The sequence below is a fragment of the Lithobates pipiens genome, unplaced genomic scaffold (genome assembly GCF_037356315.1).
Source record: "Lithobates pipiens isolate NorthernLeopardFrog02 unplaced genomic scaffold, aLitPip1_a1.2 Scaffold_23, whole genome shotgun sequence".
Classification (NCBI taxonomy): domain Eukaryota; kingdom Metazoa; phylum Chordata; class Amphibia; order Anura; family Ranidae; genus Lithobates; species Lithobates pipiens.
Genome location: NW_027507785.1, coordinates 28,453,997 through 28,467,774, shown reverse-complemented (window position 1 = coordinate 28,467,774; position 13,778 = coordinate 28,453,997). Strand labels below are relative to the sequence as shown.

Here is a 13,778-nt window from a genome sequence, read left to right as displayed (position 1 = left end):
ATTCTGTATTTCTTTTGTTCCAAATGTGTCCAGGATAAAAAAAAAAAAAGTCACATGCATTTTTATGTTACTGTTTATTACTATGGGCCTGAAAATTAATATTAAAACGTACTGCACTGGAATTTATATATTGATGTGCAGGATAAGAGAGAGCGGAAACTGCTTTCATGGTTCAGTTTCCATGTGATGGTTTTTTGAAACCAAAGAAGGGTCTTAACAAAAACAGTCAGGTCCTCTTTAATTATGCTCTATTTATGCATTACAAAAAGAGTCGTACAATACATTTGGAATGATAATTTACTGAAGGACAAAAGAATGAAAAACAGGGTCATTTCCCATAGCAGCAGGCTTTTTTAAAGTAACCGTGAAAACAGCGACACTTCCAGTTACCTTTGCATCTGTTTGAAAGTTGCATCGCTGGAAACGCCAAAAGAGAATTTCTCCTTGGTATCTGAATTTTTATTAATAAATAAATAAAATAAAATGACACCAAACTTCTTCCAGAAAGGGGTTGTATAGACTAGCACTACTTTCCCATCATTCATTAACAAGAAAAAATATAAATAATAATAAAAAAAATCTGACAAACCTTCTTTTGGAAAGGGGTTGTAAAGACTGCCACTACTACCCCACCATTCATTAATAATAATAAAAAAAAGTAATAGAAAAAAAAAAATCTGACAAACCTTCTTCCAGGAGCTGGTTGTATATACTGCCACTATTCATTAATTAAAAAAAAACTGAAAAACCTTCTTCCAGAAGCTATTTCTATAAAATAGCACTACTATACCACAATTCATCATAAAAAAAAGTAAGAATAATAATTAAACATAAAATAAAATTTGACAACCTTCTTCCAGAAGCTGGTTGTATATACTGCCACTACTATCCCACCATTCATTAATAAAAATAAAAAATAATGAAAAAAGAAAAAACTGACAAACCTTCTTCCAAAAGCCAGTTGAAAACACTGGCACTACTATACCATCATTCATCAAAAAAAAAGAAAACACAATAATAATAATAATAATAATAAAAAAGAAAAATACCAACAAACCTTCTTTCAGAAGCCAGTTGTGTAGACTGGCACTATTATACAACCATGCGTCAAAAAAGTAATAATAATAATTAAAAATAAAATCTGAGAATTTTTTTTTTCAGAAGCTGGTTGTATATTCTGGAACTACTATACCACCATTCACAAAAAAAGTAATAATAATAATAATTAAAAATAAAAATAAAATTTGACAACATTCTTCCAGAAGCTAGTTGTATAGCCTGGCACTACTATCACACCATTTATTAATAAAAAAATAATTAAAAAATCTGATAAACCTTCTTCCAAAAGCCAGTTGAATAGAATGGCACTACTATACCATCATTTATCAAAACAAGTAATAATAATAATAATAATTAAAAATAAAATAAAATCTGACAACCTTCTTTCAAAAGCTGGTTGTGTAGACTAGCACTACTATATCACCATTAATTAATAATAAAAAATAAAAAAAACCTGACAAACGTTCTTCCAGAAGCCAGCTGTATAGACTGGCACTACTATACAAGCATCTGATCCTGTAGCTTGGTCAACCCTGGTACACAGGATGTGTAGCACACCCTTTCTCTACCCCACCCATGCTCCAACTGGCCATAGTTGACAGGAAAAATACATATATAGCTATTCACTTACTATAAGCTAAAAAGTAAGTGAATGGTTTGCATGCATGGTGTATTTTTCATGTCACCTATGGCCATTAGGAGCATGTGTGAGGTCAGAGAATGGGTATGTTAGAGCAGGATGTGATAACAAGAGTGGTCATAGCAGACAGAAACCCATGGCCTGGTGGCCCATGGATGGGTGAAGGCCCAGTGGTTGAGAACCACTGCTTTATAGTGAACCTGTTGCTTGGCTCTGCATGGGCAAACCACAGGTCTGGGCTAATACTATATAAGCCTAAACCTGCTCACACCCCTCTAATCCCTGTACTAACTATCTTATAAAGGAAAGATTTACAGTATCTCACAAAAGTGAGTACACCCCTCACATTTTTGTAAATATTTTATTCTATCTTTTCATGTGACAACACTGAAGAAATGACACTTGTCTACAATGTAAAGTAGTGAGTGTACAGCTTGTATAACAGTGTAAATTTGCTGTCACCTCAAAATAACTCAACACACAGCCATTAATCTCTAAACCGCTGGCAACAAAAGTGAGTACACCCCTAAGTGAAAATGTCCAAATTGGACCCTAAATGTCAATATTTTGTGTGCCCATCATTATTTTCCAGCGCTGCCTTAACCCTCTTGGAAATGGAGTTCACCAGAGCTTCACATGTTGCCAATGGAGTCCTCTTCCACTCCTCCATGACGACATCACAGAGTTGGTGGATGTTAGAGACCTTGCGCTCCTCCACCTTCTGTTCAAGGATGCCCCACAGATGCTCAATAGGGTTTAGGTCTGGAGACATGCTTGGCCAGTCCATCACCTTTACCCTCAGCTTCTTTAGCAAGGCAGTGGTGGTTTTGGAGGTGTGTTTGGAGTCGTTATCATATTGAAATACTGCCCTGCAGCCTGGTCTCCGAAGGGAGGGGATCATGCTCTGCTTCAGTATGTCACAGTACATGTTGGCATTCATGGTTCCCTCAATGAACTGTAGCTCTCCAGTGCTGGCAGCACTCATGCAGCCTCAGACCATGACACTCCCACCACCATGCTTGACTGTAGGCAAAACACACTTGTCTTTGTACTCCTCACCTGGTTGCCGCCACACACACTTGACACCATCTGAACCAAATAAGTTTATCTTGGTCTCATCAGACCACAGGACATGGTTCCAGTAATCCATGGCCTTAGTCTGATTGTCTTCAGCAAACTGTTTTCAGGATTTTTTGTGCATCATCTTTAGAAGAGGCTTCCTTTGACAGCCATGCAGACCAATTTGATGCAGTTTGTGCTGTATGGTCTGAGCACTGACAGGCTCTTCAGCCACCCCTTCAACCTCTGCAGCAATGCTGGCACCACTCATACGTCTATTTCCCAAAGACAACCTCTGGATATGACACTGAGCACATGCACTAAACTTCGTCGGTCGACCATGGCGAGGCCTGTTCTAAGTGGAACCTGTCCTGTTAAACGGCTGTATGGTCAGGCCATCTTTATGTAGAGCAACAATTCTTTTTTTTTAGATCCTCAGAGAGATCTTTACCATGAGGTGCCATGTTGAACTTCCAGTGACCAGTATGAGAGAGTGAGAGCAATAACACCAAATGAAACACACCTGCCCCCCATTCACACCTGACACGCTTGTAATACTAATGAGTCACATGACACCGTGGAGGGAAAATGGCTATTTGGGCCCAATTTGGACATTTTCACTTAGGGGTGTACTCACTTTTGTTGTCAGCAGTTTAGACATTAATGGCTGTGTGTTGAGTTATTTTGAGGGGACAGCAAATTTACACTGTTATACAAGCTGTACATTCACTACTTTACATTGTAGCAAAGTGTCATTTCTTCAGCGTTGTCACATGAAAAGATAGAATAAAATATTTACAAAAATGTGAGGGGTGTACTCACTTTTGTGAGATACTGTGTATACTTACCTAATCTAAAGGTGCTCCGACCGGTCACTTGATCTCCCACGCGGCAGCAGTGCCAGGGCGGTGACGTCACTCATATGCTTACTATGGGGCATTCATTGTCTGCTGTCCCCTCCTCTCCCCTGAAGCCAGAATTTGGCACAGCTGGACGTTCATTCAACAAATTTTTACTATATATATATATATATATATATAGCCCTTATGCCGCATACACACTGGGAATTCCGTCGGAATGCGTCTTATCGGACCGTGTCGTCGGATAATCCGACTGTGTGTGGTATGCATCAGACTGATTCCGTCAGAATCTCCGTCAGACCCAATTTTCCAACATGTTGGAAATATTTCCCGACCAACTGGGCCGGTCGGACCTAATCCGATCATGTGTATAGCATTTTGATCGGACCAAGTGCCACGCATGCTCAGATCAAATTCCTACAAAGCTATTGGCTACTAGTCCCATCGTAACGAAATTACGTCATCACGTTCTGAATGATCGGATTTTTCGACAACTTAGTCCGACCGTGTGTATGCAACAGTTTCGGACAAGATCCGACAGGCAAAATCCGACGGATTTGGTTGGCAGAATGTCTGACCGTGTGTACAGGGGCTAAGAGTGCTTAGATCTAAAGAAACATTTACTAGGTCTTACACTGTTTCATACAAGCTAATGCAGGTCATGTAGCTGGATTGACTCTTGTGACCCCCCACACAATGTCTGTATAATTCACAATAAATGCATTCAATTCTAAAACCTACAAGATAACTATGTAGTTAGAACCACTAGAGAAAAAAAAAAAGACTGTTATTATGTTAATATGACATTAATAACCCCACTGCTTTCTCTCTGACAGGTAGACGAAAGGAGTCATACATTTATCATTCCAAGAGAAAGCTTCATCTTCATTTAATGGGTTATCCTTGAAGACAGAAAAGAAGAGGTAAGAGTTACTACACCTTTATTTACTTACCCCCCCCCCCCCCCCCAAAAAAAAAACTTCCTATGCATTACATTTCCCTAAATACATAGCATGTTGTGCTCCTGTTTGTAAATTAATTTTGTAAATAAATGTTGTAAATAAATTTTGTAAATAATTGCCCTCCCCTTTCCGTCCTGCAGATGGCAGGACATACCGAGCATAGGGGCGTGGCCCGGTTGAGGCGGTCAAATCCCTGATTACGTGGTTTTGCAGAGATGCGCGACTTCCAGGACTTTTCCCTTTTCCTTTAGAGCAGTAATCATCAACCCTGTCCTCAGGGCCCACTAAGGCTGCTTTCACACTGGGGCGGGAGCGGCGTCGGCCGTAAAGTGCCGCTATTTTTAGCGGCGCTTTACAGTCGTTTTAGCGGCGGTCTGCGGGCGCTAGCGGGGTGGTTTTAACCCCCGCTAGCGGCCGAAAAAGGGTTAAACCCGCCCGCAAAGCGCCGCTGCAGTGGCGCTTTGCCGGCGGTATTGCCGCGGTGTCCCATTGATTTCAATGGGTAGGAGCGGTTTAGGAGCGGTGAATACACCGCTCCTTCACCGCTCCAAAGATGCGGCTAGCAGGACTTTTTTCACCGTCCTGCCAGCGCATCGCTCCAGTGTGAAAGCCCTCCGGCTTTCACACTGGAGTGAAAGGGGCTGGTTTTTTTCAGGCGCTACACAGGCGCTATTTTTAGCGCTGTAACGCCTGAATACCGCCCCAGTGTGAAAGCAGCCTAACAGGCCAGGTTTGCAAGATAACTGAAATACATTACAGGTGATATCATTTGCTGCTCAGTGATTGCAGTATTCTAGTCTGCATCTCCCCAAGGCAATACATAAAACCTGGCCTGTTAGTGGGCCCTGAGGACAGGGTTGATGACCACTGCTTTAGAGGACCGAGCGTTGGATGCGCAACCCCAGGAAACCCTACAATCGAAAAAGCAAGCAGTTGAGCCCCCTCAATGCTTAACTGCTTCAGCCTCGGAAAGGATTTACCCCCATCCTGACCAGAGCACTTTTTGCAATTTGGCACTGCTTCGCTTTATCTGAAAATTGCGCGGTCGTGCAACGTTGCACCCAAACAAAATTGACTTCCTTTTTTTTCCCACAAATAGAGCTTTCTTTTGGTGGCATTTGATCACCTCTGCGGTTTTTATTTTTTGCTCTATTAATAAAAAAAAAAGAGGGACAATTTTGAAAAAAAACGCAATATTTTTTACTTTTTGCTATAATAAATATCCCCAAAAATATTTATAAAAAAAAAACAATTTTTTTCCTCAGTTTAGGCCGATATGTATTCTTCTACATATTTTTGGTAAAGAAAATCGCAATAAGCGTGTATTGATTGGTTTGCGCAAAAGTTATAGTGTCTACAAAACAAGGGATAGTTTTATGGCATTTTTATTGTAATTTTTTTTTAGTAGTAATGACGGTGATCTGTGATTTTTATCGGGACTATGACATTATGACGGACAAATCGGACAATTTTGACACTATTTTGGGACCATTGTCATTTATACAGCGATCAGTGCTATAAAAATGCACTGATTACTGTGTAAATGACACTGGCAGTGAAGGGGTTAACACTAGGGGGCACTCGAGGGGTTAACTGTGTTCCCTGGGAGGTGACTCTAACTGTGGGGGGGATGGGCTTCAAGTAACATAACATCGATCACTGCTCCCGATGACAGAGAACAGTGATCTCTGTCATGACACAAGGCAGAACGGGGAAATGCCTTGTTTACATAGGCACTTCCCCGTTCTGAGGCTCCATGACATGAACGCCGGGAGACCAGTGGACCGGCGCGCCTGCTATCTTAAAGGGGGGCGTACAGGTACACCCATTTGACCACGGCTGCCATTGTTGCCGACAGTCGGCAACTGGTTAAAAGGGGCATGCAGCTACTCAGGGGTGTACATATACCACTGCAAAATGAAACTGCTTAGCGCATCCAACAGGTGTTACCCGACCAATAACAACAACGCAATCGCCCTGCAACCGTGTGTGGGGGTTCGGCCTTTTAAGAGTTAAAATGGGTGGTGAGCAGTGATGAGCTCGGGTGTGTTCGGACATGAGTCTGAACCCCGCCTACACTATCCTACCGGGAAGCTGTCAAAGCTGGCAGCCAATCAAAGGCTGGGAAGGCATTCTCTACGCAGCCATGCCCCTTGCATAAGTGTGGCTGCAGGGTGGTGAATTCCTCCACTGCCTATGATTGGCTGTCGCCTTTGATGGCTTCCCAGCGAGATAGCTCAGGCAGGTTCAGCTAGATAGTCCTGGCAGATTCTGGTTCATGTCCGAACACACCTGAGCTCATCCCTGATGGTGAGAAGGTGACACAACAATCCCTTAACTGGACTGTCTACAGCAGGGGGTCTCTAAAAGTTCTAAACAAGGGGCCAGTTTACCGTCCTTCAGACTTGGAGGGGGGGCGGGGTTGACTGTGGCCACTGGGAGTAGATAATACCTCAGGCTTGGTGGTTTAGTAAGAGTAAAAAAGTTACATAGCGCCCTTGTGGAGGAAAAATAGTGCGCCGTTATTGGTATTACTAGGGGAAATAGTGCCCCATAATTGGTGCCAGTGGGAGCAATTGTGCCCCAACATTGGTATTAATGGAAGGAATAATGCCCCATCATTGGTATTACTGGGGGGAATAGTGCCCCATCATTAGTGTCAGTGGGAGCAATTGTTCCCCACCATTGGTATTAGTGGGAGGAATAGTGCCAATTGTCGGCATCAGTGGGAGGAATAGTTCCTCATTGTTGATTTTAGTTGGCCCCATCATTGGGGTCAAAAAAAAGAAGTTATGCCCCATCATTGGTAAACATGGAAGGAATGGTGCCCCATAGTTGCTGTCAGTGGAAGGAAGTGTGCCTCATAGTTGGTGTGAGTGGGAGGAATCATGCACCATAGTTGATGTCAGTGTAAGGAACGGTGCCCTATCATTGGTATTAGTGGGAGGAATATTATCCCATCATTGGTATTAGTGGGAGGAATATTATCCCATCATTGGTATTAGTGGGAGGAATATTATCCCATCATTGGTATCAGTGGGAGGAATAGGGCCCCCATCATTGGTATTAGTGGGGGGAATAATGCCCCTTTCACTGTAATTACTGGGAGGAATAGTGCCCCATCATTAGTGTCAGTGGGAGCAATTGTGTCCCATCATTGGTATTAGTGGAAGGAATAGTGCCTCATCGTTGATTTTAGTGGGCCCCACCATTGGTGTCAAAGAAAGAAGTTATGTGCCATCATTGGTGTCAATGGAAGGAATAGTGCCCCATAGTTGCTGTCAGTGGAAGGAATGGTGCCTCATCATTGGTGTCAGAGGAAGAAGAGATTCCCTATTATTGGTTCAGTGGATGAATAGTGCACCATCATCGCTGTCAAAGAAAGAAGTTGTGCCCCATCGTTGGTGTCAGTGGGAGGAATAGTGCCCCATCATTGATGTCAGTGGGAGGAATAGTGCCCCATTGTTGATATCAGTGGGAGGAATAGTGCCTCATCATTGATTTTAGTGGGCCCCATCATTGGTGTCAATGGAAGGAATACTGCCCTATAGTTGGTGTCAGTGAGAGGAATGGTGCCCCATCGTTGATGTCAGTGGGATGAATAGTGCCTAATAGTAGATGTCAGTGGAACGAATGATGCCCCATCACTGCTGTCAGAGAAAGAAGTTATTCCCTTTTATTGGTGTTGGTGGAAATAATAGTGCACTACTTTTGGTGTCAGAGGAAGGATCTATGCCCCACTGTTGGTGACAGTAGGAGGAAAAGTACTCCGTACCAGTAGGGGGATCAGTGTACCTAAGGGCTGGATAAAGGCGAGAAAAAGACTGCATAACGTCTTTTAGTCTGCAATTTGGAGATTACTGGTCTATACTAATGACTTCAGAATCCACGTGTAAATCCATGTAAATTTTAGGCAAGTTTCACACCATACAGGTGCAACTTAGCACATGCGTTTCTGTTTGACCCTGCGCTTCACGTTTATGGCAGCTTATTCATTTCAATGGGCTGCCCTATTTGTGAGAAACATTGAAAAGAAGTCCCTGGCCCTTTTCCAAAAACACCCTGCACCCTACAGCGCTGCACCACGCGGTGTTGCAGCGCTGCAGCACAATGTGGTTTGGCAATGCAGGAAAACATGCACTTGGGCAGATGCATTGGGTACTATTAACAAATAAAGACACCGTCACGCATCTACTAAAGGCCAGCACAATTTTGAACCTAGCCTAAATATAAAAATCCCCACACCCATGTCGTCTCCGGATAGTTGGGTCCCTCACATTCGCCATTAGATTGCGCTGCCATACTCCTATGACATCTCACTTTGCAGTGGCCGATAGAAGCCGTTGTTCACCAAGGGAAGAAAAGAAAAGAAAAACAAAAAAGCGTTCGCACTTTCCAGATCATCCACTTCAGTCCTTGAATAGATAAATGTCTCCTCTGAATTCGTCCCTGGTTTTACACATCGTTTTATGAGAAATGTAGACAAGCCCTGATCACTTTTTCTTTTTTAATTATTTTTTTTTTTAAGTCTTCTCTGCCTCTCAGAATGTGTAAGCACAGTAAAAGACAGATAATTGGGCTTTAATTGGACTTCGCCTGTTCAAAGGCCTGCCTTTTAGTTCCCATGGCCTACCAGATAAGTTTCTTGCGTAAAGACAATTAAGGCAAAGAAAGAGTATGCAAACTAGATGACAACCGCGGCTCAATCTGGATCCGTCCTTTGTAAAGTAAGACAATGAACTTTCAGTTTCTGACTGCCGTTTGCAGCCCATTTCCCCCCGCGCCGTAATAACATTTGCATATATGTTTTTTTCTTTTCCTGTCTTTAATGGTCGCTGCCGACAAAGTTAACCTTGCAATGGTTTTGCCGGTACTGTAAATCTCAACCCAATTTGCCTCCTTAAAAAAAATTTTTTTTTTTTACTTCTCGAAATGAATAGCAGTTTGTGTTGTTGTTTTTTGTGTTGTTTTTATGTGAAGGGGTGTTTTGTTTATTATTTTCTTCTGCTCGTCAATTCTCCAAGTAATTAATCACTCAAAACCTTTCAGCTGTCAAGTTCAACAAAAGGTAATCCCAGTTCTGTTTAGTGCAGGGAGCTTGGCACAGATGCTCTTTGTTGGTAGAGATTCATGTTTGGAAATTCTCATCCGCCGAAATTTCTCTACTGTATGAATGTAAAGTGGAAGGTTTAAATTGATATTGATTGCATGCCTAATGGTAGGTAGTGTATAATGAAGAAGGTGCTTGCAGTAAATAGTCTGGTTGAGCAAGATTGTTGATTCTTAAAGAGGTAAAGCCTATCATGAAACTCTTAGCCCTTGTACACACGGTCGGAGAATCCGTCGGAATGTGTCCTATCGGACCGTGTTGTCGGATAATCCGACTGTGTGTGGTATGCAACGGACTGATTCCGTCGGAATATCCGTCAGACCCAATTTTCCAACTTGTTGGAAATATTTTCCGACCAACTGGTTCGATCGGACATACTCCGATCATGTGTAGAGAATTTTGATCGGACCAAGTGCCACGCATGCTCAGATCAAATTCCTACATCAAAGCTATTGGCTACTAGCCTGAACGTAGTCCCATCGTAACGAAATTACGTCATCACGTTCTGAATGATCGGATTTTTCGACAACTTAGTCCGACCGTGTGTATGCAACAGTTTCGCACAAGATCCGACGGGCAAAATCCGACGGACAAAATCCGACGGATTTGGTTGTCGAAATCTCCGACCGTGTGTACAGGGGCTTATACAACCTTTATATGGAAGGTTGTATAAGATTTATGGAATGCTGATGAAGCACCTGCCTAGATTAGGTTTGTAGGCAGGTTGCCTATAATGTGAGTTTTTGTTATAGAGAGTTAATCTGCCCAGGCTGGGAAAGGGTTAACCAGGGTCAGACTCCTTTCCTGGGCTTTGTGAGCCCTGCCCACCACCCTGTGACATAAAAGAGAAGGAGGGCTGGAGTTCTTTCCCACCTTGCTCCTGACTGCAACCGATGGCAGGTTGCCTACAGTGTGAGTTTTTGTTATAGAGAGTTAGACAGCCTGCCCAGGCTGGGAAAGGGTTAACGAGGTTTGGACTTCTTTCCCAGGCTTTGTGGGCCCTGCCCTCCACCCTGTGACATAAAAGAGGGGGGGGCTGGAGTTCTTTCCCGCCATGCTCCTGACCGCAACTGACATTGGATACTAAAAAGAGGTTGTTGCACCCAGTAGTCCTTCCAGATACCGGAAAAGATTGGAGAAACTGCCCGGCTTTGGAGGATGACAGAAATGGACCATCACCTTTGTCAAAGTATGCCTGGGGAGCTTCAGTTCAGATGTTGGGTTGAAATCGTGTTGCACTGGAATGTACTGTTTCGACTTTGCCACAGAAGTTCTCAGTAAAGTTTGGAAATGTTCTTAAGCCTGGTCTGAAGATACTGAAAGGGGTACATGGTAGATTATGGTGTATTAGAAGAACAGGGTCTGTAATGCACATTGGGGTATGACGCAAACCCACACCAACTGTAGCAACTACATTCCTTCTCCAACCAAGATAGGTTGGCGAAGGAATGTAGTTGCTATGGCTAATCAGTAACTAGTGCAAAGTACATAGCAGACAGTCATGAAGTGTGGTATCTGGCGAAAGTGACAGGTCCTCCAGTAGTGAGGGGTCAGTGATCTGGCTCCCTCCCTAGCAGTTAGTTCTCCAAAATAGACCGAATTTATGGTACAGAGACCCCGTATACCTAGCCGCATGGTACAGGAGAGTGAAGGAGTTAAGAGCACTCATGAGGTTTGCGTTAAGAGCTCAGGGGGACCCTATTCTGTCACTGGGAGTGAGGTAGCAGAAGCATGCTGGACTGGTGGAGTGGGCATAGGCTCAGCAGTGTCCCTCCAAAATGCAACCACTTGACAGCAAGGTGTGCAGTAGTAAGGTACTTTAGAGAGGGACTCTGTATGTTTACTACCACTGCACACAGTGTATGGCGTATCTCTAAGCCCCACATGGTCCCAAGCATTGATGAGTGTGTACCTGGCGAAAGGTACCCCCACAACCAGAGCGAGTAGGCACCACCTTAGGTTGCTAGAGAGGTAAAGCTAGTTCTTTGGCTCCTCTGCAAACATTGGAGCGGTGTGTGATTTGTTTTTGTTGGCTGTACTGGGTCCCACTGGCTGCAGGCTCAACTACTGCTCCCTGCATTCTAGTGGATTCTAGAATTTAGTGGGTTGAAAGAGGCAGACCCTTGGCTTGAATAATTTATGTGGCCTCAGTCAATCTCTGGAGGGGGGATGCCCAGTGGGTGGCTGGGCAATGCGTAAATAGTTAGGGGCCTGGAGCAGCAGGGTTCTTGTTCAGGAGGAGGAGATCCAGGCCTGAAGGGCTGCTTCCCTTCTGGGCAGTGTAGCCGTAGTCTGCAGGAGTTCATCGAGGTCCAAGTTAAGATACAGATGGTGGGCCTATATGCTGGAAGTAGTTGGAGCCAAATAAAGGGGATTTACTGAGGATCTAGCCAGGAGATTCACAGGAAAAGTGTCTGGCCAATATTGGATGGAGGTATCTAAGTATACAGGGACATTGTGAGTATATGCCTGGATGTAGGATTCTAGTGACTGTTTGCTGCCCTAACTCCTTGGGTACCTGTTCCCGTGCTGCTGCATTTGGATCTTTCCCTTGCTTGGAGCCCCAGAGTTGCTGCCCGCCTATTGTTTGCTTAGAGGAGCATTATCCTGAAGAGTGTAAACAAGGTAGAGAGTAGACATGTGCAGAGTAAAATATTTCGTTTCGGAATTTCGTTTTCGTCTGAAAACTTAATTTATTTAGTTACTCCCGAAATTCGTTTTTATTTATTTCATTTTTCGTTCAAAAATTGCATTCGTCCGAAAATCCACATGAATCACGGTCGAATCTGTCTTTGAAGGCTTATGGTGTCTGTCGAATGTATAAAGAAGATTCGACGGAGCTAGTATATAGCATACTTTAGAACCCTATTAAAGTCTATGGGACTCCAACGTTCAAAATCTAAAGTGCTCATTTTAAAGGCTAATTTGCAAGTTACTGTCCTAAAAAGTGTTTGGGGACCTGGGTCCTGCCCCAGGGGACATGGATCAATGCAAAAAAAAGTTTTAAAAACGGCCGTTTTTTCGGGAGCAGTGATTTTAATAATGATTAAAGTGAAACAATAAAAGTGTAATATTCCTTTAAATTTCGTAGGGGGGGGGGGGTTGTCTATAGTATGCCTGTGAAGGGGCGCATGTTTCCCGTGCTTAGAATTGTCCCTGCACAAAGTGTCATTTATGCAGGAAAAAAAGTCCTTTAAAATCACTCGCAGCTATAATGAATTGTCGGCTCCGTAATACAGAGAACACTCATTGAAAGTCATTGATAAAAAAATAAATAAATAAAAAAATAAAAAAGCGTGGGGGTCCCCCAAATTCAATTACCAGGCCCTTCAGGTCTGGTATGGATATTAAGGGGAACCCTGCCTCAAATTTAAGAAAAAATTTGACGTGGGGTTCCCCCTAAATATCCATAACCAGACCCTTCAGGTCTGGTATGGATATTAAGGGGAACCCCGCGTCAAATTTAAAAAAAAATTGACGTGGGGTTCCCCCTAAAAATCCATACCAGACCCTTTATCTGAGCACGCAACCTGGCAGGCCGCAGGAAAAGAGGGGGGGACGAGAGAGCGCCCCCCCCTCCCTCCTGAACCGTACCAGGCCACATGCCCTCAACATTGGGAGGATGCTTTGGGGGTCTGTGACCCCTCAAAGCACCTTGTCCCCATGTTGATGAGGACAAGGGCCTCATCCCCACAACCCTGGCCGGTGGTTGTGGAGGTCTGCGGGCGGGGGGCTTATCAGAATCTGGAAGCCCCCTTTAACAAGGGGACCCCCAGATCCCGGCCCCCCCCTGTTTGAAATGGTAAGGGGGTACAAAAGTACCCCTACCATTTCACAAAGAAAGTGTAAAAAATGTTTAAATAAAACAAACACACTTTTGAAAAATTCCTTTATTAAAAATAAAAAAATAAAAAAAAGATTCCAGCGGCGGTAATCCACTCTTGCTATCCATCGACGGACGGTCATATCTCCAGCGATGTCTAATATCATCCAGCGCAGCGCAGCATCCTTCTTCTGTCTCCGTGTAGGAGACACTACAGACATTCCGGCGGCTGACGTTTGTTATATACGGAGGGCGGGGCCACCCG

General features: G+C 43.6%; 1 protein-coding gene across 10 annotated transcripts in view; it reads left to right on the top strand.

The window, feature by feature from the left end:
- TENM4 (teneurin transmembrane protein 4) overlaps nucleotides 1-13,778 on the top strand; it is a 2,098,843-nt gene that overhangs the window by 1,038,773 nt on the left and 1,046,292 nt on the right. For all 10 annotated transcript variants that reach the window (XM_077451390.1, XM_077451387.1, XM_077451388.1 and 7 more), the window contains one exon: nucleotides 4,455-4,541. The gene's annotated coding sequence lies outside the window, so the exon portion shown is untranslated. The remainder of the gene's footprint in view (nucleotides 1-4,454; nucleotides 4,542-13,778) is intronic.